The sequence below is a fragment of the Triturus cristatus genome, chromosome 8 (assembly GCF_964204655.1).
Source record: "Triturus cristatus chromosome 8, aTriCri1.1, whole genome shotgun sequence".
Classification (NCBI taxonomy): Eukaryota; Metazoa; Chordata; class Amphibia; order Caudata; family Salamandridae; genus Triturus; species Triturus cristatus.
In genome coordinates, this window is record NC_140591.1 from 1,059,345,792 (window position 1) to 1,059,373,512 (window position 27,721).

Genomic DNA, 27,721 nt, shown 5'->3' on the forward strand with positions numbered 1-27,721 from the left:
AAAAAGCAAGGATATAAGTCTAAAACCCAGAATAAAGAAAAAAAACAAATGTTCATCCGTGAGGCTGACAAGGGTGGAAATGTTGTCATCATGAATAGAGCAGACTATGATGGTGAAGCATTAAGACAGCTTAGTAATAAGGACTGTTACAGAAAGGTCAATGGCAATCCGTGTCCTGAAGCTATGAGAGTAATTAATATTTGCCTATCTCATTGGAAAGAGATTTTATTTTTTGTAGTGTTGTTTTTGTAATTCTGGTTAAGCCTATGTCACATGGCATCACAAGATATTGTTTTTGATACATTTATGTTGCTTTTCACAGCCCTGAGGAAGCCCGTTGTTGGGCGAAACGCGCTGGCTGTATTACTGCTGCTGTTCAACTTGCAACAATAAAAGAACCTATTTTGTATTAGTGACAAAACTTGGACTCTAAAACATTATATACAATTTTTACATTTTGAAGTGTTGCCTCTCTGTGTATGATCTTTATGTGTTAAATCCTTGCATTAAAGCCCTGTATCTAATGTTTGTATTACAGAGTAGTTTGACATCACTAGCCAGAGGTACTAAGAAGCAGATATATCTCTTTAACTGTATTTATTATAGATGAGATGAAATGCCACAATGTTGACTGTATTACAACTGTTACTGAAAGAATGAAAGGCAGCTACCAGCTCATCTAATCTGTTACCCAGCAATGAACAGTTATCAGCAGACAGAAGTCATTAGTTGCATCATGTTTAATTTTTGCACAAATCTGGCTCATTCCATAAAAGTAAGAATTTGTCTATGTGCTATCAATCATCCCGAACTGCAAGCATTTTAGAAAGTAATTAACATGTCTCTACTTATACCTTGCTGCATTAAATACATTACCAGCTTCATATAGGTGTGTTTTATTTCACAATACAAATTCAATTATTAATTTACGTATGTACAAACTAGCTCTTTTATGTAAAGAAGCTAGAGAACAATAATTCAAGCTTCTTTGGGGTCGGGGAAAGAGTAAATATGTGTTATTGTGAATAAAACACCCTCTGCCATACTTAAAAAGGATATTGCAAGTCACCTCAGAGTACCCTGACCCTATACAGGTTCTTGTCCTTTGTCATTCTCCCTCTTTAAAGGTACAGATCTCCTTGATGACCTGCAATATGCTTATAATGTAGGGCAGTGTGTACTGTATCTCATATATTAAACCTATTCTGCCAATGTTTAGCTATGTGTCAACTGGTTGTACCCATGTATCTGCCTTCAAAAGAGTGCCGAGTGGACTGACAGAGTTTGAGCACACACAGCATGCACACACATTACAGCATTATCGAACGTCTGTCCTTCCTGCTGTGAAGAGGATGACCAGAAAAAGAGACTTTTGCTAGTTAGGTGAACTAAAGAACAGCAGTATGGCGAGCAACTCAAAGGCCATGGCCTCCATGATTAAACAAGTATTGGCAAAACTGATAGTTCTAGATTTTAAAAACCTGCTGCAGTGAAAATATAAAAACAATTGCTTTCTGTATTCAATGCGTCTATGAGAAAAAAGGTGATTGGATAGAACATCGCTAACAAAAATATTGTCTGCGCACAATATTGTGTCAAAATTTTCAGGTACATATATGTAAAGTTAAGTATAGTAAAACTTTGCTTACTCATAAAAACTTACCTTCATGATATTTGTGTCCTCAATATTCTTGACACAATATTTTGTCCACACTGTATTTTTAACTCAATATATTTGGGAACAACAGAAATAATTTGTGATGCTGTTTCAAAGTATTTTTAAGTGTAAAATAGCCCAATACGTTCTGTTATGCAAACAGTCCTTTAGAGGCAGAATGATGCATCAAAAAGCCTACAGCATGAGGTAAGAAAATTCTACTCCTCTGGGTGGAGCCAATGGACATTCTGTGTATATAAGAACTGTCAACAATACGTGTTGCAGGAGAACACTCAGCTTGTAGCGACAAGAAATTGTCAGAGCAATTTAGTTACCCTTTCTATGGTTCTTGAAAGTTAATTAATAGGTTAAATGACTCTGAGACCTAGAATCTCCCAGAAATGAATATGTGACGTTACATCGCTGTCTTCACACCGCGATACGTTTACAACGCAGGCATTACAAAACAAGTCGTTACAACGACTTGCGCTGGAGGGCGCTGGACTTAGGAATAGTATGATTTACTAGTCCAACTCCAGCCTACGTAACAGTAGGGAAGGTGTTGGAATAGTAAATCATACTATTCCTTAGTGTATAGCGTAATCCAGTGCAAGTCGTTGTAATGACTTGCGTTGTAATGCCTGCGTTGTAAACGTATCGCGGTGTGAACACCCCGTTGTAACAGATGTCTCCCTCCAAAAACATGGAACGTAGCGCAGCAGCCTAAAATGCTGCGCTGATTACATGGCAGGGAGGGAGCAGGAGAGAGTCGTATCTACATAGCTATGGCTCTCTCCTCCCCCCTCCCTAGCGCCGACGCAGCTTTTAGCTGCTATGTGCAAGGCAAACACCTTAGCGTTATAGTGCTAGCGTCCCGGCATAAGTCTACCATAGGTTTTGTACAGGAAAGGTCCCCTTCCTGTACAAAATACTATGGATAGACAAGTTTAAAACCTTTTCCTAATGTGTATGTGTGCTGGGCAGTGAAGCAGGCATGCAAAGTCAGAAAAGCAAGAACTGAAAGCATTTCTCCTTTTAACGCCTGCTTTTCAGTGGCGTTAATTTTCGGCGCTAAACCCCGTCTACTAATGTTAGACGATAGGGTTTAGCGTCAAAAAGCATGGGTGGTGGGATGGGAACGCCCATGTACCACCCATGGAACGCCCCCTGAGGTAAAGTAATGCAAAGCAGCGTCTCGCGCCGCTTTGCCTTACTTTTCCATACAACCAACGCAAATACCAATTTACGTTGGTTTGTTAATCTCCAAAAAGTTTTAGCGTCGGTTTAGCGCGACGCTAAACCTTTCTGAATCTTGCCCCAAGATGTAGGTTGCAGAGTTCTCTAGTGTGGCAAGGATCTTTGAAGACACAGAGCTAGGTATTTCAGTAAGACTATTGTTTTTTTCTGTTTTGCCTACGCTTGAGTTTCAGCTCCTTTCGCTTTTCCCAGGTAGATAGCGCACTCTTTTGAACTTTGACTCAGAGATGCACTTGAGCCAACAACGTAGAGCAGTGCTTTCCGGCAGACAAACAATCAGCCCGTAGAAATGCTTCTCCTAATTAAAATCCGGTTCAACCAGATTCCTCCTTTCATTCGAAACTGCGCAACAGTTCACGTGCTCCTAATCAGATCTTTCTGCAACCCTTGCACGCACTCTCCCAGCAAGCTTTGGGGCCGTGCGGGTTGTATGGAAAAAAAACACGTCTAAAGTACGTGCGTCATCTATGTTTACCCAAATCTCCGTCAGGGAGACGGTTTCCTTTAATGATGCTTTTACTGAGTTTCAGATTTTCATTCCTCTTTCTACTTCATAGCGCTGCATCAGACTTCGATTTTATAGTATAGGCATCTTTGGAAATGATAGCCAATCTCGAGGGCCCCAGCTAAGATTCCATGTCCCATCACCGAATCCCTTTTTACTTTAGTCAAAAATGACAGTTCGCCTGTGTATAATTATGCTCCTAGCATTCTTCTACACACCACCCCAGAATTTGGTCATAATTTCATCTGTTTATAGCATGAACGTGCTGCAATGCCTCAGACTAGGAAGAATGCATTTTCCCAACTGAAAGAGACATTCCTGCACCATATTTGGCCATTTTATTTAATATGTATTTATTTTGTCTTTATTATTCATTTCTTTTTTATTTGGATATGTTTCTATGTATTCAGTTTTATAGAGCATGCGCCAGTCCCTGAGTGAACCGGTGAAAGTTCTAGAAGCAATTATAAGTCGTTAGAACTTCCCATAAAATGAACAACAGGCAGGCAAAATACAGAGGCAAGTTCATTCAGGGCCCGCTTTAGCGCTGGTGGCGCTCAGTGCAGAAATATTCTTTAACGCCCACCCCCATGAACTCCTCTTCAGATGCCCTCACTACCACCTGAGGAAAGGGCCCCCATCTCGATGTAGCACCTCTCTCGCATACATGTAATTTGTGTTAAAGAACTGGTAAGGCTGGTTTTACTAATCCACTCAGCTGTCCACTTTGAATACAGATCTGTTCTTTGCAGCAGGCATATTAACCCTCTGTGCTACTTTATTGCGAGTCAAAACTGCCACTAGATAAAACTCTGATCTCTCTCTAGCAGGAACAATAATCACTAGAGTTATCATGACATTTTTATTGCTGCCAGAAATCTGGAAGCACCAGGAACTCTGCATCAGCAACTTTTAAATCGTAAGTTATTGCTAAACACAGTGCCCCCACCTGAGGTCAGTGCCACCCCCTCCAGGTAAGCGCCCAGTGCAGTCGCACCAGTCGCACTGCCTTGGGTTCACTGATCTAAGGCTATCCGCTGTCAACCACTGCCTAATAAACAAATTTGCCCCCGGAGGCCATTTCCCACTTTTACCGCTGGTGCCGGCCAGATCCAGCCCTGGCAGTGTCCCCTTGGACCAGCGGCAGTTACCACTGCCTGAACGGACAGACACTACCCGAGGCATTTGGTGCTTTCAGTATTTCGTGTGAAATCTTTAATTCTTAGCTGATCTTTGAAAGTGTTGTGGTGTACACTTTGTCATCCAAATGAACCACATTCCTTCCGTCAACCCGGCCTGCTTACTTTGGTCTCTTTCCACTTTGAGCCTATGGGCAGTGGCTAAGTGTCTGGATCAAAACTTTTGAAAGCATCGGCTTCTGTAAACAAAAACAAAAAACACTGTTTCAAACTCACTTTTAGCCATTATGTCCTGATAGTGAAAGTACTTCTTTCATTTTGGCATTGGCCAACGTGCACAGGAGTGGGCCATACATTCATATATAGCAACGCAAGATGACGGGTGCTTCAAGGCTAAAGCATCCTTCAGTAGAGAATATGGGGGCATATTATCAACAAACGGCGTTAAAATTATCACCGCTTTAGTGGCAGAAAACTGCCACTAAAGCGGCGTTAATGGGCTTGATAATATGCCCTGCAGAATTCCCATAGAAGCCCATGTTCTGGTGTCAACATGGGCTTCTATGGGAATTCTCTGTGGCATATTATCAAGCCCATTATCGCCGCTTTAGCAGCAGTTTTCTGCCGCTAAAGTGGCAAACATTTTAACGCAGTGCTTGATAATATGCCCCATGGATCGGCTTGGGGCATTCGTCGAGAATTTTGCCTAACTTTTACAGACCTCAGGGGCCGGCGATAAATATCGCAAAGCGCGCTTAGCGCTTGCATATTTATCGCCGGCTATCTCTTGAATTTATCACCCGGTTAGCGCATTATTAACAACGCGCATCGCAGAGGCGATAAAAATTCCAGAGATAGTGTGGATATCGCCGTTTTCCATGGTGGAAAACGGCTATATCCTAGATGATAGGGCCTGTGGTCTTAGCCACAGAATCCACCCCCCATGTTAAGTATGCCTTAGTCAGGAATTTAACAGACGTTAAATTCCTGCGTTACGGCATACTTAACGCAATTTAAATAATCGCTACCCTTCCTTGTTAATATCACGAAGCTGCCTTCGCGATATTTTCCCTGGTTGGTTTCACAGCCACGCCTACTTTGCATCTCATTAGCGATGCAAAGTTAGGCGTGCTGGAAACGGGTGCTAAGTCAGCAGAAAATGCGATAGTGTGTCTTTGCTGATAGGGCAATGAAATTATCGCTGCTTTTCGCACGAAAAGCGGCGATAATTTCATAGCGCCACCTTGATAATATGCCCCATAGTGAGCCCAAGAATGCACATCAGATGGCAAACAAGAGAAGGATGTCCTTCCGTTATTGAGTCTTGACACAGAGCCTCTATTCTCTTTACGCGCTGCCGCTGTGAGCTTCTGTTCCTTAGCTTCAGACCCCTGTTTTGTTTCAAGTCCCAGGAGTTTTCTTCCGTTCTCATGGATCACAGGTAGAGGATCGAAAGCAAGTTTGGCATCAAAACAGTGCATCTGTGTTTCCGAGGGTTGTGAGGCAGTGAAATAAAGAAGCAGAGCAGAGGCCGACCTGGAACTGTAACACACCTCAACTCCAGGCCCAGGGGATGCTCCACTTTGGCACCAGATAAAAGAATTCGAGTTTCATTTCCCTGGTTTGTCGCACCCCACCTCAACGAGATGAATGCGGAAATTCTGGTGCTTTCTATTTTAATTTCTATTTGATCATATACACTCTGTGACTCTGTGACATTAAATGCTGTCCTGTGAAGCACATCGTTTAATAGATGCGGTGTTTAGGGGCACCCATCAAATACATATCATACATTTCACCTAATATATCCAGTCAGCACTTATCCCTTAATAATAGAATGCAAACAACTTAGTACATGAATTTTAGGGAAATTAGCAGTGCAGTAGATTTAAAATACATTCTATCACAAAAACAAGGGAAAGTTATGACACTGTTACTAATAGCTTTACCTAAATGTATCCATGAGTCAGACGTTTTCGAAATCTAACATATTAATCGAGCACTCAATCTTGACAGCTGTGCAATCATTTACTTACACATTCATTGGGTTATGTGGTTAAAGAGGACAATGTTTACAGAGGAAAGGAGATAGGGTCTAGGGTCTAAGTTGCTGCCCATGCTCTAATTCCAGCTCTGGAATTAAAGTGGTGGGATTGTAAGCAAATCACTTGTGCATAAAATGAATATGTTCACATCCTTAATGTAATTGCTCACGTCTGATACTTAAGTGCACTAGCTGTGTCTCCCAATACCTGGCCACCCACATTTATGTACAGCGCTCTGCTGGTAGATGAATGTCGACACCACCAATGGTGTGAGGGGAAGGAAGCCTATCCCATCCTAGAAATCCAGAGGGATGAATTCCAAAGAATTGCCTTTACCAGTGGGAAACTGAGAAATAGTCATAAGCTAGGTAGGACAGCAATGCAGCGCCTAGGAGTGGACAGGCCTTAAATGGGGCAGGGCAGTCAGACATCCACAGAAGTTTACAGCAGGATTGTTCCCCCCCCCCTAAAGAAAACATAAGCGTTAGCAAAAAAAAACAGATGGTCTCCTTTTAGCTTGTCCAATGCATACCGTTAGACTTGGCGTTTTCAGTGGGTTCACCCTCAGACTTTTTGCTTTTTGGCCTCCTGTTTTTGACCTTGTTTTTGTTGGTTTTAGGACTCTGGGCACTTTACCACTGCTATTCAGTGCTACAGTGCATATGCTCCTCATGTAAATTGTGTTTATGAATTGATGTTTCCATGATTGGCTTATTTGAGTCACTACTAAGTCCCATGTACAGTGCACTGTGTGTGCCCAGGGCCTGTAAATCAAATGATACAAGTGGGCCTGCAGCACTGATTGTGCCACCCATACCAGTAGCTTTTCAAAGGGGTTCTCAGACCTACCACTGCAGTGTCTGCGTGCAGTTTTTAACTGCCATATCGACCTGGCAAGTGCATCCCTTCCTTTTTCTTACATCTAAGTCACCCCTAAGTTAGGCCCAAGGTATACCCATGGGCAGGGCACAGTGTATTTGAAAGGTAGGACATGTAGTGGTGTATTTTTGGATGTCCTAATAGTGAAATACTGTGTATTTCGTTTCCACTTTTGAAAGGCTATCTCTCCCATAGGTTAACATGGGAGCTGCTTGGTAATACTTTACCAAGGTAGCTTGTCAGTGGAAGCTGATAGAAAAATGGTGTTTAGTATGCCTGAACTCAGGATTTAAAAATACATCTTTTAGTAAAGGTGATTTTTTTATTATGTGTTTGAAAATACCATTTTATAAAGTGGCTGTTTTCCTGTCTAACCATCCTGTGTGCCTCTGCCTTTTGTGTATTCCCTGTCTGGATTTAGAGTGACAGGAGCAGGGGATGTGCATTCACACTAGACACACACACAAGTGGGAGTTGAAGGTGTTATGCCTTTCCTGGGTGACTCATAGCCAGTCTGGATAGACCTGGCTACATTTAGAGTAGTGGTAGGAGTTGTTGCTTGCACCTGAATGGACTGTGTCTGTCTTCCACAATGCTGTCCCCACCCCCTGGAGTGGGCCAGGCAGAACTGGATTATTTAAAAGCCAGTGGAACTTTGTGTGTGCCAACTTCAAAGGGAAATGTGGTGTAAATATTAGGGCCCTGACCCAGAAATTTAAATTACTGCTGGACTAAGGAACCTTCCAAGAAGAAGAGCTAGAAGAGCTGTGAGGAGAGATTACCACTTTGCTGTGAGATTTGCTGGGTTGGCCTGCAGTTGCTGCTTCTGTCTTGGGCAAGGAAAGAACTGGACTGTTCTTTCTGCATTCTAAGTATCTCCAAGGGCTTGATGTAGAGTTACCTCCTGACGTAAGTCTCAGGGAAATCAAAGACTTCCACTTCTTCTGGGTACCGGCTTCTGAAACTGGATGTTTCAGCTGCCACAGAGGCAAAAGTTAACTGGACGCCGTCAACAACGCAGCTGCCGGCTCTGTGACCTGAAGGCACCACTGCGGGCAGTGGCACATGTTGCACTGAAACCCTGGACTCACTGACAACACAGCCATTGAGCCGCTGCTTGCACCGTGACCTGTGGGCACCAAACTCTGCAGCGCCTCGCTTCACACCGCTGCCATGGTATCCCCGGCGATGCCGCAACCACTCATGGAGAACACAGAGCACTGTCCCCTTCACGCTGCAGCCCTGGAATCGCCGACACCGCCGCTCCAAGCTGATATCAATGCCACTACCTGCACCATAGTTTTTGGGCACTGCTCATAGGTTACCGAATGCACCGCCCCATCCCAAACCGCTGCCTTGGCCCACCGACACCAGCTCCATTGACTCCAGATCGTCAACCGAATCCACTGCCTGCACCGTGACCTGTAGATCCTGCACACTGCATTGCCCCATCACACTCCACAGCCTAGGGTCTACGACAACCGCGCTTCAGCAATGATGATGCCGCTGCTTGCAACGTGACCTGTCAGCGCCCCACTGAGCACTGCTCTTCTTTGCACCGCTCCTTGCACTGCTCTTCTTCGCACCAGAGCCCTAGTCTTACTGACGCGGCCGGAATACCATCACCAAGCTGCTGCCTGCACCGCATCCTGAGGGAACCTCCCATTGCACCGCTCTGCTACACACCGCAGCCACAATGCCTGCCACCACCGGCGCTCCTGACTTCAAACTCAGGGAGTTCAACCTGCAACGTGTGTGACTTCAAGGGTCTGACAACTTCTGCACTGACTTCCAGAACCAAAGCTTGCTGATGTCGCTCCTGCAGAGCTCACTTCAAGGTCTGAATCCCTGCAACTCCAAAGGTACTGTTTTACGGGTCTCCCCGACACCGTAGCTGGTATGCGTCGCCACAGTCGGCCAGAACTGTTGGATTTGTTGTTTACGATGCCGTGATTGCCTCGGACGGAGCTATCGTCTTTAAGTCTGTTTTTGCATTTTTGGTATTTTGCATTATTGTATGGTGGATTTGTATCATTTTGGTCTTGTTTTCAATAGATAAATATTGGATATTGTGCTAAAACTGGTGTGGTGTCCTTTTGTAATGTTTTCACTGTATTACTGTTTGTTAGGTGAAAATGCTTTACACACTGCCTTTAGGATAAGCCTGATTGCTAGTGCCAAGCTACCAAGGGGTTCAGCAGGGGTTATTTTAGATGTGTAAACCCCTTATCCTGACTAGAGTGGTGATTCTGCCTGGCTTAGGTGCAACCCCTAGCCAACCAGAAAACTAATTTCTAATACATACCTATTGGCATTACCAAAAAGGAAAAGAAAAAATGATGGACATGCATGCATCTATGGTAACACATGTAAGCTTCCTGACATCACTGACATCCGTATGATAATATATACACGCACATGCATCATCATGCATGCACACGTCATGATGCAGCAGACATTTTGTATTTTTTAAATTTACCATTCAAGATGGCATATGTCACATGAAAAAGAAAGGAGCAACCTGACATCAGATAGTCACTACCATGTGGCCTGAGTTGTTCTCGATTGGAGTTTAAAAATAAAACATAAAAGAAGAGAGGCGAAGAACCACAGGAATTGCCATGGGAGGATTGGTAAATTAATTCAGACAGTGGGGATATGAGGGGAGGAAGCTGCACACAAGAAAGATTTCTGGAAATCACATTCACTTTCTCGGAGAGAAAAAATAAAAAAACAAAAATAGTCCACTGAATGTAAGCAATGGAAGGTAACAAGTAATCGAATTAGAACTTAGTAAAGAAGAAAGGCTCCAGAAGCTGGATAAAAAGGATACATAGGAAAATCACTAGATAAGAAGCAGGGAAATGGGATAGATGAAAATTCACCCAATTAAAAGCAAGGGTTTAGCCTCAAGCCCACTACAAGTATATATTTTCAGATAGACAGCTAAAGCTGGTTGTAGGTGAAACCTAAAAAGAGTCATTGTGCCCAAAACTAAGTGCTGTTGGATCCCAATGACAACCACTAGCACAAACTGATCACTGGTATCAACTCACTTATAGCCCACAAATTCCATCAAGACAAATAGGTTTCAGAAGAGTACAAATAAGGGGGTGTAAGAAGTTGGCTTTTGAGTTGAGGGGTGTGGAAGCCCTACTCAGACACCAACCACAATCCTTGTCAGGGTGAACTACAAAAGTTGCTAAATTAGCCTATGCTTAACCCACTGGTATCTTGGTTCGAAGCTGTCAAACCTAACTTAGAGGCAATGTTTCAGTATTTATGTAGCACACAAACAGTAATATAGTGAAAAAACAACACAAGAGAAATCGCAAAGTAATTTTGAAAAATAGAGTGATTTTAATAAATACAATTATAGCAGATTGACAAAAATCCCATATGTTGAACCAGAGATATTACATTTTAAAGTTTTAAGTGAAATTAGCATCTAAAAGCACAGCGCACCACTTGCAGTCATGTGATCACGCTATGCCAGGTGAAAATTACAGGTTCAGGTCGACTATGATGGTTGGGTACAGGGACCAGGTTAATCCCACTCCTCAAGTCCAGTAGAAAGAGTTCTGTTCGTGTTGGAGGAGGCTGCGCAGAGGAAGCTTCTAGCGCGAAGAGCAGATCAAGCATCTTGGAAGATCAATGCTATAGCGCGAAGAACTGGTAATTGCTGGAGCTTCATGTTGGTTGTCGTCACAGGCTATCATTGTTGTAGCACGAAGTACAGGTCTAGTGTCGCTGGTCTTGCCAGTCTGTTGCAATCGACAAGAAGAGCCTATCTCATCGGAGATTCACATTGGTGGTCGTCATGGGCGGCAGACGTTTGGCCTGAGATGCCCGTCCACAGTCGCTAGTGGCCCAAACATCAGGATTTTCACCTTTTTGTCTTGGTGGAACTTCCACTGATGCCAGCCAAGGGTATAGGACCCAAGAGACACCTCTTGGGGATCAGGACTCACACAAGTAGAGGCAAGCAGCAGGGTTCAGGAAGGTCTAGTCAATTTTAGGCAGGGCCAGTTGCAGCTAGTCAGCTGGGCAGGTGCAGGGAGGTCTCTGAAGCTTGTTGTGTGCCTGTAGATCACATAGGAGGTCAGTCAACTGACACCTAGAGTCACTCTTGGTAGCCTGGGATCAAGGCAAGCAGGTCCAATCTTTCATTAATTTGGCACATGCAGACCACAATACAAACCAAAGATGGACATTCAGGCGTCAAAGAAAGTCCAAAGATGAAATTCACATAAAAGTATAGTTTATAGCTTTCTCTGAACTATGCATCAAATCTAGTTCCAGAAAGGTGGAGATGAAGGGAATTCTACAAGGCCCTAACATTAACCACCGCTAACCAATGCTAAAGTGCATGTACTCAAAACATGGTAACACTGGCTTATCCACAATTGGCGTATTGAATTTACTTGTAAATCCCTAGTAAAATGCACTATATGTGCCCAGGGCCTGTAAATAAATGCTGCTAGTGGGCTTGAAGCACTGATTGTGCCACCCACTTTAATAGCCTTCAAATATGTCTCAGGCCTGCCACTGCAGAGCCTGTGTGTGCTGTGTAAACTGTCCTTTCGACCTGGCAAGTTTACCTACTTGCCAGGTCCAAACCTTTCCTTATATTACATATGTCACCCCTAACATAAGCCCTAGTCTGCCCTATTAGCAGGGTGCAGTGTTTGTAAAAGGTAGGGCATGAACCTTTGAGTTTTACATGTCCTGGTAGTGAAAACTGTCAAATTAGTTTTTCACTACAGCTAGGCCTACTCTCGCATATGTTAACTTTGGGATTGCCTTAAACATCTTTTACGTGAACATCCCAATTGGGGAAAGATAAAGATATAGAGTTTGGTGTCTCTGGACTCTCAATTTAAAAACACAAATTATGGCGAAGTCAGATTTTAAATTGTAAGCCTGAAAATGACACTTTTAGAAAGTTGGCATTTTCTTACTTTAACCATACTATGCCTCTGCCTGTCTCAGTACACATCTGAGTTGGGTGAAAGCTGGGCTTTATGCATTCCCTCTAGATAATCACACAGAAAGGGCGCTGGAGTGTGACATTGGCATTCAATGGCCCATCATCAGGCTGATGGGCCTTCCTGAGGTAGATTGGGAGGGAGGAGCTGACACTTGCACTTGAATAGGTCTGTGCCTTTGCCCACACTAAGAGCTGCATATCCCCCTGTAGTGAGTCTGGAGCCAGGTCAGGAAAGGAACCTTGTGATCTTCAAAGGCCTGTTTGAAGTCTCCCCTACTTCAAAGGCACAGTTGGGTATAAGTACTGGACTCCTGACACCACCAAATCAAAACTTTGCTGGAACCAAAGACATTTTTCCTATCAAATAGCCGAACAGTACAATCATTCAAACCATGCACTAGAAGAATTAGATGTAATCCTGCCTGCTCTTAGTGCTAATTAACCCTCACTAAGGGGATAACCGCCATCCAGTCTGGGGAGGGACGATGTTCTCTGTAGTCACACGGTCATCAAGACATACACTGTGCAGGAACATCTATCATCTGTCCTCACCCAGCTGCAGGTGCTTCCTTACTGTTTGGCTATTTGTCCTTAGTCCTGAAGAATGCCCCTAACCAATATAGGCGACTTAGAATAGGGCACAAACATGTTGGCAATAAGATGACGGTCTGAGCCATTGCTCTCTCATTCCATCTTGTAGTTGATTTTAGATGCACCAGATGTCACCATTAATAAAGGTGAAAACCCGGTGACCCCTAGGTACTTTTAACTCTATCTGGATCCCCTTTGTTTTTTCCAGGAAATTATCATATCTAAGCACTCCCTTGATCAGGTTCACTAGGCGGTCAAGTCCACCCTGGTGGTATTGTCCTATCTAGGTGGGGAGAGATTGCCTATGATGAAGCATGTCACATTATGTGAGAGAGGCTTCCTCTTCCAATAAGGTTGGTCTTTTTTCTCCTTTTGGGCTTAACCTTATCCATGACATAATCTTGTTTATTTAGGAATCAGTGAATTGTACCATAACACTGACAAATGTAGCACTACAGAAGACACAATACCTTTTTGTGTTTTGGGTCTATTACTTTGGGAGGACGTGTCATGGCGTACATGCCCCTCTCCTTTTTTGTGTTTTGAGTTGTTAATACCCCCAATAGGCACAGTTAATTTGCTTGTAAGTCCTTAGTTTATGGTAATATATGTACTTAGGGCCTGTAAATTAAATGCTACTAGTGGGTTGCAGCACTCATTGTGCCACACACTAAAGTAGCATAGTAAAATATGTCCCGGCCTGCATTGCACCCTGCATGTGCAGTTTTAAAACTGGCATTTAGATCTGGAAAAATAACCCTTTTTGCCTGGTCTAAACCTTACTTTTTAATCCTTATATGTCATCCCTAAGGTAGGCCATACATGGTCATAGGTTAGGGTGTATGGTATTTAAAATGTAGAACATATATATTTCAAGTTTTTACATGTCTTGCAGTGAAAAGTCTCCAAAGTTGTAGGCTGGCCTCCCATAGACTAACACTGGTTTACCTCATTACTATTAATAGGTGCTAAATTCAGTTTGGAAACACCTAGAGAAAAACATCTTCCGCTCATTTTAATTGTAATTTTAAATCCTCATTAAAGGGAAGTCTTACTTTAGATTACTATTTTGATAATGGCACTTTTAGAAAGTTGCTATTTTCCGGCCTAAAATAAATGTGCTTTTCTGACAGTATTAGGGTTGCCACCTTTTTTGGCTGGCCTCCACAGAAAAACATTGGACAGGCCAGTAAAAAACAACCAAGGTGTCAACCCTTGTCAGTGTCCAGGGTCACCTAACTGTTAATGGCTCTTTTTTTGGTGTTATGTGTATTCCTCCTAGACAGTGGTCAAAAGGGCCTTGGATGTGAGTTCCTAATCTGAGCAGGATGGCCTGGTACATTGTACCCAGTCCATTTATGACTTTCAATTGCTAGCTTGAGGGCTGTACCAGCCCCTTCATGACTTCAGGAGATGCATACCCTATCACTGGCAAAAGCAGCTGGCACCTTTGCCTTTCTGCCCTTTGTTTCACCAGACAGACGGGAACCCAACCCAGGTGAAAGGAAACAACTGACCAGAACCAAGGGGGTGTCCCCACCTACAAGCTGGCACTGGGTATAAAAGAGGTATCCCCGGAACCTGAACTGAACACTCATGGACCTGAGATGAATCAGAAGAACTGCCCTGCTCTATGAGGAAGGAAGATTGGAACTGCTTACTTGAATCCAACGTCTCAGAAGTGACAACACAGGTCAGTTGGTTTCTCTGCAAGCTTCCAAAGGTCTCTCCTGCTCTCAGACTGACCAGACACAACTGGACCTGACCTGGTGCTCTCTGCTGACCTCTGTGAAAGTGAATTCTGACCCCAAAGTGCAGTCCTCCAAGTGCTAGAACCTTGGCTGGAGTCTCCCTACTTAATTGAAGGTTTCACTGAATCTGATGTAGAGAAACTAAGAGTGATGCAGGGCCTCACACCGCAGCCCATGCAGCTCCTGATTGGCAGCTTCACTGGACCCGATGCAGAGCCCCACAGATTGACACAGTCTCCCCAAAGACAACACAGTGCAACGCAGGGCAACACAGAGCCCCGCAGAATCAAGCAGCACCATCTTCACATCAAATTCAAAAGGTAACACTTCCTGCTGGACGAACCTGGTCCTGTGTCTGGCCCATGCTCAATCACAGTCGGCCTGAACTTGTGAGTCCGACTTTAGGAAATACCCGCAGCTGGTGCTTTGCGCCTTTGGTGCTATAATTACCCAAATTTTAAAAACTCTGGTTTTACTGCTGGGCTTTTTGTTTCTTTGGAATCAGTTTATTTAATAAAATGTCCTCTTTTTTCCTAAATTGGTTTTGGATTTTTCTTGTGTTTTGTTTTGACTTTATTAGTGTTTGAGTATTGCATAGATACTTTACACATTTCCTCTAAGTTGACCCTAAGTGCTTTTGTGCCAAGCTACCAGAGGGTTAAGCACAGTTTTATTTAGTGGATTTTGTGATTGCCCCAACAAGGATCGAGATTACTATTTGAAGTGGGCTCCATGAATGTCAATTCACCAAAATGCTAGGGGTAGAGGAAGTAACATCACAGCCTTTGACCTTCAATTTCACGCACACACACATGCTTACACACATACATTCACACTTACACTCTCTGGCTCATGTAAAAAACACACTCACTGGGAAGCATGCATATATTATACATCTGAAGAATTTGTTTTTTACTTTCCTCAGCTGTCAGGGAAGGCCATATTCCAGCTAACTGTACTTCATTTTTGTATTACACTAACAGTGAATAATGAAATATTATTCCCTATTAGTGAAATAAAAAATTGAGAGAAAAAAAGAGAGTGAAGCCTAACCCAATATCCATATAGGTAGGCTGCCACTGTGTTCCTGTCACTGATGTTGAAACCTCTGAGGCCAGGTGTTGCAGAGGCAGTACCAGGGGTCACCATGGGCAATCCCGGGGACCCCTAAATGACGTTCATGGTGGGATCCCATCCTTTTCTACAAATAATCCAATTTCTTTTTTTCCATTTCTTTTTGTGGAGCAGAATAAGAGGAAATAAAAATTCAACAACTAATAAGTATACACATTTTCTTAAAATCAATCAATATTATCTTTCATCAGATGTTATCTTAAAACAGAGTACAAAGCACACCAGAACAATCGCTTCCTTCTAACCAATTAAAGTGCATGAATGCTTTACAGCAGCATCATTCAATTACATAATCCTTTGTAAGCAAGTCCCAATGATTACGTTCTGCACAACAACAACAAAAATAGATCATGGCTATAACCACCTTCCTTTTAATTAAAGTGCTGAAAGTGCTAATTTGCTATAGAATTCAACAATTAATATGTATGTAAAATTTCTTACAATTCATCCACACTAATAAACTGATCATTCACCAGATGACATCTTGAAATAGAATACAGAGCACGCTAAAGAGGTAACCTCCTTCTTAAAGAGTAAAGTGCCTAAGTGAATTACAATTACATCATTGGATTACATAATCATACGCAAAAAAACAGATCAACTCCCTTCCTGCTAATTAAAATGCTGATGGTGCTAAAGTGCTATAAAATACCCACTTTTACCACAACATAGTTTATGTAAAAAAGTCATCTTCAATAAAGTGCCTGTTGCAGGAATAAAAATAGCTTGATAAAAACTAAAAGTGTGTGAGTGTTGATTAGGAAAACATTAAAACATGGAATACATTGTAGGACTTCAAGCTACCAGCTGAAGAAGCTAACCATTAAGGGCTTTATTACAAGTTTTGTCAGTCCTGGAGCGGGCGGCATGCCAACACTCCGCTACAGGACTGCAGCAACGAACTGCCGCCTGTCTGCCAGACTGCAAGTCATTCTGTGGTTTGGTGGGCGGATGGCATGTCGGCCCCAGCAGAGGTGCTGTTTAAAGGCTCAATGTGAGCCTTAAACAGCATGCCACAGGACCGCCAGAGCACTTTCCTGCACAGGAAGGAATGCACCATGTCATGCATTCCTTCCCGTGCAGGAACTAGGGGTGCTTAACTGCACCGCCATGCACAGATGCACCTTTTTTGCATCACCTTCACCCTTATAATGGCGGTGTAACCGCCGTGAAAAGGGTGGTAGTGAAGCAACTTGAAATATGCTTGGTGGTGCCACTGCGGCACTGCTAGCATATTTTGGCCTCGAACCATTGCCAGACCACCGTAGGATCCTTAATACGCAATGGTAGCAGGGGTTCAGCGGTGGTCCGACCACCACACTTATAATACTGCGGACGGTCCTGCAATGTGGCAGTAGGCAGACCACCATCACGACTACGATGGCCCTATGGGCTGCTGTAGTCATATTAAGGCCCTAATTCTCATTTCTAAAATACCTCCTTAACATGGTTTTGTCAGTTTCCAATAATCAATACTAGTCAACAAAGTGTATTATGCTCACAATAATCAAATAATTTCCAAATTCACAGAAACATAGGTAAGCTCCTAACCCGCTGTGCATATGCCTCCTCAAATACTCTCATTCTTGTCATTTTCATATACCAATGTCCGAAGGTTGGGACATGTTTGGATTTCCAGCATTGTAGTATCAGAGACCGGGCAACAGACATAGCAATGCAAATACAATTTTGAACATGCTTGCTCAACCTACTAGTAATAGATGAATATCCAAATAATACTAAGGTTGCTTCCAGCTGAATTAAGACCTGGACACATGTACTTTGTTCTTGAAGTAGCTTATTCAAAAAATTCATAAAGTGCTGAACATGTGAAAAAATATGCAAGCAACCCCCCCCTCCCGAGTCATCTAATTGACACTGAAAACACTGATTAGGAATTGCCTGAAACATCCTGTAAAATGTATGTGGTTGTGGTGTAGAATATGCTAGCCATGTTGACAAAAAAAGCCATTCTTTTAAAATTGACTGCCCTTAGGAATTTACAGCCCATCCCAGAGGTGGATTGCCATTCATGTAGCGTTATCTTACAGTTAGTAGTTCTTTAAAATGTGTCTAAGAATTCATGGATCACGGATGAACTGTTATTCTTATGCAACATCATGTACCAATTCCCACCCCTTGTTTGTTTATTTTTAATTATGCAGTTCATCACCATATATGTCTCATGCGTCATCTCAAAAAAATTAGCTGTCAAGAAATCCAATATCTGCATAAAGCTGAACGCAAGCAGGCAGATCTCTTCTCCATGGTGTAATATAATCTCCTCAAAGTTTTTTGCTGTTGACTGATCATACAATCCCCGACCTTAACAAACTCCTTTGCCTCCCAGGTTTACAAAGTGGTCTTAGGCAAGGTGAGTTCTAAAAATTTATACTCATTCATTTGGGTAAAAACATGGCATAGTGGCACAAACCAGGAGCTAAAAAAAGAATCATAAGAATTTCAATTGCATAACGTACCTTATATCTAATCTATTTCGGAAACTTTGTTGTTTTGAAAAATAAGCTGATAGATAATTTTCAGCCTTTTTCAACATCAGGATTAATAAAACGTTGTCAAAAATGTCTACTTCTTGAGAAATTCAGACAATATTATTCAATAATGACGCCTAGTAATAATTCTGCAAGTAGGGTAGCGCAAGTCCTCCCTGTTATTTATGCAATTGTAAGACTGGAAACAGAAGCGTAGAGTGTTTATTATTCCATATAAATTTCCTTAAAAGTGAATCTACCTCTTTCAAATAGGAACTATTAATTTTTATAGGGAAATTCATAAAAAGAAATAAAAAAACTGTAAAATAGACATTTTGATTAAAACTACTCGGCCGATCAATGACAATGGAAGTTGAGTCCATCTTCTCAACAAGCTTTTGACTTTTTTAATCATGGCATTATAATTAAGCTGAAATAACTCTGAAAATCTGTGCAGTACAAAAATTCCTAAGCATTGAAATGGACGCTGAGGAACAAAATGTTGTTAAAGATCTTAAGGAAGGTCGTCGGCTGTCGCATTAGATAATAGGAGCTCAGTTTTTGAATTAATAATTTTACAGCCCCCCACACAGGTATACTCTTGAATTTCATTCATATCTCCTTGGAAATTAGCCTGTTGAGCTCTAAAAATACAAAATTATCTAATTGGCGAAAAGCTTAATTTTCATCATCCCTTCAGGAGGGGGGATATTGAGTCCTTGTTATGGAGCCTAACTGCCAAATGATCGCTACAAATGTAAAAAGTATTTGGGACATTGGGCAACCCTGACGGGTGCCTCTTTTAATTGTCGCAGAGCTTATTTCTTTTGAATTAATCATGATTCTGGCTTCAAGAGTTTTATATATATTCCTAAGTATTTAGAAAAAATTGATCAGGGAATCCAGATGTGGCCGATATAAAAAATAAGGCCTTCCAATTCACTAAATCAAAGACCCTTATGGCATCAATCATCAATATAGTCGCTTTCACTTGATTGCTTGAAAAAATCAATGGCTTGGATCAGTGGTAAAAGGTTGGCGGTCTTCCTGTGACTCTTCAGTGGATGCACTTGTCTTGCTGATCTACGTAAATGTCTTACCAAAGAATGAGACAGCAACATTCAAGGGGGTCTGCCACTGCCAATAGGCCAGTATTGTAATCCCAGAAAGGTAAAAAATGTGATACTCAGGGTCGATTGTCAGTGGTTCCTCATCTGGTTCTGTGTATGTGTGGGATGTGTACAAGTGAAGTGGGAATAGTAAATCTAAACCTGGCAAAATCCTGCACTCCCTACTGTTGCCCAGATTGGAGTGGGAATAGCACATCTAACCCCTTCAAAGGCCAACACTCCAGACTGTTGCTTAGGTTGGAGTGTAATAGTAAATCTGACCCCTCCGAAGTACAATACTAACTCTAATGTTGCTTACGTTGTAATGGCAATAATAAAACTAATCTCTCCTAGGTCCTAAACTTTCCCTTCTGTTGCTTACGTCGGAGTGTGAATAGTAAAACTAACCCTTCCAGAAGGACTGGACAGGCCTATCAGGCACCTGGCCTTTCAGTGGGCTGGCAGACTGAAGGCCAGTGTCACAGCCGGTGGGGGCCAGTTGTTTCTGCGGACTTGCCACCATGTTCTCACTTGCAGAGTTTCCAAATAAACAATGCAAAACAAATGGAGCTTTAAGCTTGCTTTAAAACTATTTGTTTTTGACTTGTTTATTTCAAAGCACTGCAAGTAGGATCATGGCCGGCAAGTTCCCAGCAACAAAACCGGCCCGCACTGGCAGTGAAACCGGCCCCCACACAGCCAGCCGACCAAAACACCAAGTAGCCAGTCCGGCCCTGCCCTCCAGAGTCCAACATTTTCTTCATTGTTGTTAGAAATGGCGATTTCTGGTTGGCTAGGGCTTGCGCCAAAGCCAGGCAGAAGCCACCACTCTAGTCAGGGCTGGGGAGTTACACGCCAAAGATAACCCCTGCTCACCCCCTTGGTAGCTTGGCACGAGCAGTCAGGCTTATCCCGGAGGCGATGTGTAAAGCGTTTGCGCGCGCACCCAGCAACAACACCCAAGGCCCACCACAAAAGAAACTCCACACAAGGTATTATATAAAAATAGCCTTTGTATTACCAAAACACATTAGATAAAAACACACACTTTACAATGTGCCAACAGGCACGGGCAGAGTTTACAAGGGATTATATGTACAGGGGACAGGGCCACATGGACCACTGTCAGGAATTAGCTCTTTGTAGAAATTAGCACTTAGAACATAGGAATAATACTGTAGTACAAAATAGCAGATGTAGCACACAACCAGTAATTACTGGTAACAGGTAAGTACCACCTACGCAACCCTAACCACCTTAGGAAAATATTACGCAGGGAATCAGGACCTCACTAGCACCACCTGTACTAGGAGAAAAACAACCACCTAAGTATCACAATACCTGTAGGGGTAAACGCACATTACACATGATGCATCACATTCAGAGGTGTAAACACAAGGCACATGACGCATAAAAACAGGTTTAGGAACAATAGCGCAAAACTCACATTAGCCACCACCTGTGGCAGTCCCTAGGCCAACTGGCCTTGTCGGGGCTAGGACACCCTGTCCAGCAGAGTCAGGGCGCGCCTGCGCAGGCTGCGCAAACCAGGGCGCACAAGGCACAACCTACACGTTGCAGCTGCCCACTAAGTGCTGGGCAGCTGGGAAAAATGAGCGTGGACACCACTGTACCTTTAAGACCAATCTGTCGCCCTTGGAGCCTCTCTGGGCTCTAAACAATCATGCGCCCCTTCGTTGGGGCCTCTAATCGGGGCTCTGTCCACCAATGTCACGCGTTGGAGCCTCACAGGCTCGTGAAGAACTGCCCAAGTCGGTGGAGCCTCCCGGGACTCGTGAGAAACAAATGCAGCCCTTGTTGGAGCGCACGCGCGCTCGTGGGAACCTACTCGGTCCCCCACACCGCTGCCGCTGCCCACTGTCAGGCGGGGCAGCGGAAAAGAGAAATGAGCACTGCCCCCGCAGTGCTCTGAACGCGGTACGGGGCTGGCACCGAAGCTGTGCCCCGACACTCCCCCCACCACCTCACGCAGAGCCTTACTCACCGGGACTCCGGCGGCGCTTCTCGTGGAGCCTCCGAGGCTCCAGGCTCACAGGACTCGTCGGGGTCAGGGCGGCCGGCACTAGAGAGCTCCCGCTCCTCGGGGGCTCTCTCTTTCTTACCCGGTGGCTTCTTCTCTTCTTCAGGGAGCCGTCCAGTGCGGAGTGGGCTCCCGCCTGGACTTCCGTTCCAAGCCGAGGCCCCGCCCCCGTCCTACGAGACGTTGCCTGACTTCCTGTTTGAGAACCGGGCCGCCGCGGGGATTTCTCTGGTGATAAGAGGGGTGGGCTCCCTCGGTATGCAGTATACGGCGGGGTGGGCACCCGCCGTAGGAATACTTAAATAAGCGGGGTGGGCACCCGCCAACAAGCACACAATGCGGGGTGGGCACCGGCTTCGAATATCGCAAAATAGCAGGGAATCCCTATGTCGGGGTTCCCTCGCTGATAATTGCAGCGCCGCGCTGCTGGCCCCAATTAAAGCGCTCCTAGCGCTATAAGTGAATGAAAGGCGCTTCCAGGCGCCCTAGGGGCAAAATAAAGCGATCCCAGCGCCTAAAGGAGGATCCCAACAAAGTCCAGCAAAGTTCTCACCTGCATGCAGCAGGGCAGGGGTGGGGGCAAGGTTGGACCCAGAGCCAGCTCACTGGGCCTCCAGGCAGGGAGGTAGTCCAAGTGGCGGTCCTCTGGTCCAGCAGCAGCAGCCCCCCTCAGGTAGGATCCTGGAAGAGAACAGTTTCTGTGGGGACACAGCCCCATTTTTATGCAGTAAAACCCTTTGTCTCAGGGTGCAGGGAAGGGGCGAACCAGTTACAACTGGTTCCTGAGCACTTTGTTTTGCTCAGCCCCTCTCCCTATTCAGAGTGCAGGCCAGGGTCATCAGTCGCACCACAGGGGGCGGAGCCAGCATTGTGTGGGGAAAACCCAGCCCTATTCAGGACCCAGGTGTCCTCCTCCCACTCATTTAGGTGCTGATCTCCCTATTCACCACTGGGTGACTCCTCCTGACTCTGGGGATTCCCTAGCCCGTCACATGACCTCAGCCAGCCAATCACGCGACAGGCAGTCACTGCACATTTGACACTAATATGCCAACTCCTAGAAGTGGCACTTCCGAACATGACATAATCACGCATTATATATCATTGCGAAGCATTCGATCACACGAGTCCGCACATACCAAACTCGGGCCTGCACACCCCACGCATCAGGAACTACCAGGGACACATAGATTCCCCATGCATTCCTATGGGAGGGCAGGCCTATCTCAACAAATGCACTCAGAGTGCACACGCACTTTACCCTGGGACACAGGGAAAGTGCGCAGAAACCAAAAAGCATTATCACCAAGTCACCAATAAAAGCAAAAAGTTTAGGGGTGAACCTGCCAGAAGGGCCAAGTCCAACAATTGTTGCTTATGGTATGGTAGGAATAGTAAATTTAACCCTTTCAAAATCCAACACTTTTCCTATGGTTGCCTATGTTGGAGTAGGAATAGTAACTCTGACTCCTCCACAGTACAAAACCTTCCTTACTGTTCCTGAGGTTGGTGTGGAATAGTTAATCAAACCCCTTCAGAGTCCAAAAATGTCCCTAGTGTTGTCTACCTCAGAGTGGGACTAGTAAATCTAACTCGTACAATGTCCAACACTTTCTTTACTGTTGCTTGCACTGGAGTGAGAATAGAAACTCTTACCCCTTTAAAATCAAACACTTTCCCTATGCTAGCAAGGTTGGAGTGGGACTCCAAGTCTAATTATTGTACAGGATGTTTTTCATTGATTTAATTAATATGTTTTGTTTTAATTTAAAAAGTTAATTTAATGTAAATAGTTTTTTTATTATTTCTATTTTTATAGTAATAATTATTTATTCTTTTATTTGAACGTTATTGCATCATTTATTTTTTAATATCTAGTTTTAATTAGCATTTTTATTATCGATTTATAGTTTATATTTGTTTTAAGATTATGTTTTTTTACAATTATTCTAAAGTGTATATTTTTTATTTTTGTCTGTAAGTTATAGGCTATATTTGAAATTATGCTTTTTAAATGGAATATTTGTAATGTTAAAATATGTTTTAAAATTAATATCGTTTATAAGAATTAAAATGTAATATACTTACCTATTTTCTGACGATACTGTATTTTTGTTGTTGATATTTTTGACTTCCCATATAAAGTATGAAAAGCCTGTTTGTGTCCTTGACATTTGTTTGGGTGATATTTTCAACACTGATATTTTTTTGGGTGATATTTCTTCGGACAATCTTTTGAGCTAATATCACATACGGACATTGACTGAATGCTAGCTCAAGCCCTCAGGGTCTAGGAATGATATCCTTCCAGGCACCCTCATAACATCCAGACCATTTTTTATGATATGGCCAGCCTTTATAGCAGGATTTTACAGAGAGGCGCATACCCTCAAGCCTTTAAAAAGCACAACTGTGATCCCATTAATAAAGGTAGCCTCAATAGAGCCCAAGCTTCTTAACAACTATAGGCCAATTTCCAGTCTCTCTTCTCAGCTAACGTCACAGAGTCTATTGTTACCCAGCAGAACCAGGAATATCTAAAAAAAAAAGAATCCTTTTTCACTATTTGTCTCGGTTTTCCACATATAGATGAGTATAAAATAGCAATTCTAGACAACAGAAAGCAAATGCTATTACTACATGATCAGGCGTAAGAGATAGCGTACTAGCTTGGATACTTTTCTTTATAACCAGCAAGGTCCAATGTGCTCAACTAGTTCAATTTAGATGTTATCTGAAAGCTGTGCCTTGAAGAGTCCCTCAGGTTCAGCACTCTCTCCCTCATTAGTTAATGCTTAGGTAATGCTTATGTGGTCACTGTGGCATGGATAATACACACCCATGGTCTATGATTCAGATGGATGCCGATAATACACAACACTCTGTAGACAGTGCCCAATTTGAGCCAGTGGTTGCTGGTGGGGCCCACCAGCACTCTTTTTTTGGGTTAATCTGAGAGACCTGCCTTAGTTATGCAAGCAGACTGAATAATATTCCACGGTGTGTGTGCGTATTTCCACATGCTGCCTATTCTAGCTTCTTAAGGTGAAGGAAGTTTTTTAAATTTCTGCAACTAGATATCAAGGCAGCTACAGCTAACAGGTACAGTTTTACTGCAGGAAGAACTTGCTAAAAGCTCAATTTCTTTGCATTAACAGGGTTCTAAATATAAATTCTGGCAATATTGACAAATACTACAAAGGGAAGCATTGGGTTCTTCTAGATGTTGCAGATACAGGGCCAGGAGTGAGAAGGCCCCCACAAGCTCCATAGGAATGCTATTGGGGAAAAGGTCATAATACATCTCCCTAGTTAGTAAGGGACAGAGACAGAAACCAAATCCTGGGGAATATGCTGAATTCCAACAGCCTTAATTGAATCCCCTCGTGGGAACAAACAGCATAATAATATGATGCTGCAAGGCAACTGGGGAGTTATAGACTTATTGATCAGCAACCTGTGATGGATAATGATTGGGCTCTTTATTGTATTCACTATCATAATATTGATAATTGGTGAGCTAAGTAATATTAATATCATGTCCATTCATATAATGTATTATCTATTGACAATTAATAAACACTAATTGTAATACAATTCCACCCTTTGTGTGTGTACTGAGTCTGGGAGCTCAGCGTGGCATCTCATATGTATATCATGCAAGAGTAAGAGCTCTGACAGGTCTGTCACATTCTGAACACCCTCATGCTCCTGTAAGTACAATCCAGAGGAGGGGAGAAAGTTTTCCTTATCTCCACAGAGGCCTCTGAGGCCTAAGGAATTCTGCTATTTACAGCCACCAAAGAAGAGTTGGTTTCAGAGCATCGTCGATACACCTAACCTAACAGTACTTCAGGCCCTGGGTAGGTGTGCGCAAAGTGGCGTAGTCAAACTCTGCATTTATTTTTAAAAAGAGGAAGCTACATAAATTACATAACTTCCCATAGGTTAAACAACCGAGTAGTAGCATCTCTGGATCCTTTGTACCAGTCAGCTACACTTTCTATTGCCACAAAGGAATGCTCTGGGTAACAGAAACCACATTGCAGTGCGGTGCCCTGCCTCTTGCTCTAAGCCCCTCCCCCAATGCAGCTGCAAAAAGATTGCTAAATGGCCTGACTCACTTGTTCCTCTTCCACGCACATTGTATGGCCCACCCACTAGCATTCTACAGGGCCCGACCCCCTGCACCAAGGGTACTCGCAAACATTTGCCCAGGGGCCGCAAAGTACGGTCTGTGGTGTGACCGAGGGCCGCACTGATGCCAGCAGGGTGGTTGTAGGGGGTCTGGGTGGGTCAGGGATTGTGTAAAGAGGTTTAAATAAATGTTACATAAACTGGCAAGTATTTATTTGCAGATAAAAAAATGCTTGCTTGTTTATTTAAAAATAAATTCTGAATATTAGTGCTCAGCAACTAAACAGCACCTCATGCTGCTGTTCACCAGGGGGGCCGCATGTAAAGGCCAAGAGGGCCGCAAGCGGCCCCCAGGCCATACTTTGAGGTTCACTGCCCTACACTGTCCCTATATGCAAACCTGCAATATGACAGGAAGGTGCAAGCCTTCTCATCCACCAGTTTTCATGCTTCTCGATGTCCAACACAAGGACACCCTGGAACACAAAATCGTCATAGGAAGGGACGTGGTAGATTTTGTTTTTTTACAACGTGTATTTGCATAAAATCAGAAAACCTAGGCCTACTAGCCATAGGCTGAAATGTGCAGATGTTTCCTACTTCGAAGGTGTAGTCAAAATGTATGACACCCAAGGCCTTGTGCTGACACCCAGCCCACAGCTGCTTTAGCTATGTCATGAAATATATCAATGGTGATATTATATGTTATGTCTTTACTTACGTTCTATAATTATATCATTTATGACATCATCTCATATGTGAAGTTATGAACAGTGCGTTGGCAAGCGTAGTTCACTATGCGCAGCATATTTCAGTTGTTTTAAGTTTTGTGTTGTAATCATAAGTTTTCTTCGACTTAAGTTTCTGGGGGGATTAGCTATATTTTTTTATAACACGTTGCATTCTCTTCTGAGCACCTTGACAAAAATTCCCTTTAAAAACGTCTTTTCAATAAATAACCTTTGCATTACTTTTTTTGCCCGTGATACTGTATGGATCACAAATAAGTGGATATTTATCTGCCCAATAAATTCATTAGAAAGCATACTTTTATCCATCCACACACAATTATTCGCTCACTGCAATCACTGAATTTAGGAACACATTATTTCTTAATTTCTTTCCTTTTTTCATTACAACTGTTTTATTGCATACTTTCTATCCACATGTGAGTGCCCTACTTGGCCATATCTGCTAATACATGTGATTCCAATGTGATTATATTTGTCGAGTCAACTTCAATAAAAAAAAAACCAAGAGGCCTGAAACTTTAGAAAATGTTTTATGCACTAATAGTGATTCATGCAGTAGTCCGTAGGCATAACAACCTTGAGAAATAATACAATTGCTAATAACGGGAGTTTCAATGTGATTGTGTTCATCGAATTAACTTTTTTTTTTAAAGACAAGAAGTCTGAGATTGTGGGAACTGTTATACGTCCCAGTAGTGAATCATACAGTAATCCGCAAGCATTCCAACCTTGAGAAAAAATACAATTGCTATTAATGGGGGTTTCAGCGTGATTGCGTTTTTGGAAGTAATTTGATTTTTTTTTTTTAAATACAAGAAGTCGGAAATTGTAGGAAAGGTTATACGCCCCAATAGTGAATCATACAGTAGTCCGCAAGCTTTACAGCCTTGAGAAATAATAGAATCATCAGACGCGTCAACCTTTTTACTGAAAATGCCATTTTTATCAAATTAGAAAATGCAGTGATAGAAAAATCTGTAGTTTTCATTATTTGCAGGCAGAGAATGCAGCTGATTATTTGTTCGGTGAAGTAATTAGTGGATTTTTCCCAAAGCCTGACATAATTCTTCCCTCAGATGTAACCTTCCCACCAGAGATTCTTTAAAATATTCTTATCAAATAAATTGCTGCTGTGCAACTGTCTTCTTTATCCTGTGCAATCTAACCAGGAAATAGATTAGAAAATTAACCCCCAATAACTCATTACAACGTTTCATCCATAAAGTCTAATTTGTGTAAATA

General features: G+C 43.0%; 1 protein-coding gene across 1 annotated transcript in view; it reads left to right on the plus strand.

Annotated features, from left to right (window-relative positions):
* Positions 1–27,721, plus strand: part of LOC146805380 (sodium/hydrogen exchanger 2-like) — a 588,486-nt gene that overhangs the window by 348,216 nt on the left and 212,549 nt on the right. The window lies entirely within an intron of this gene.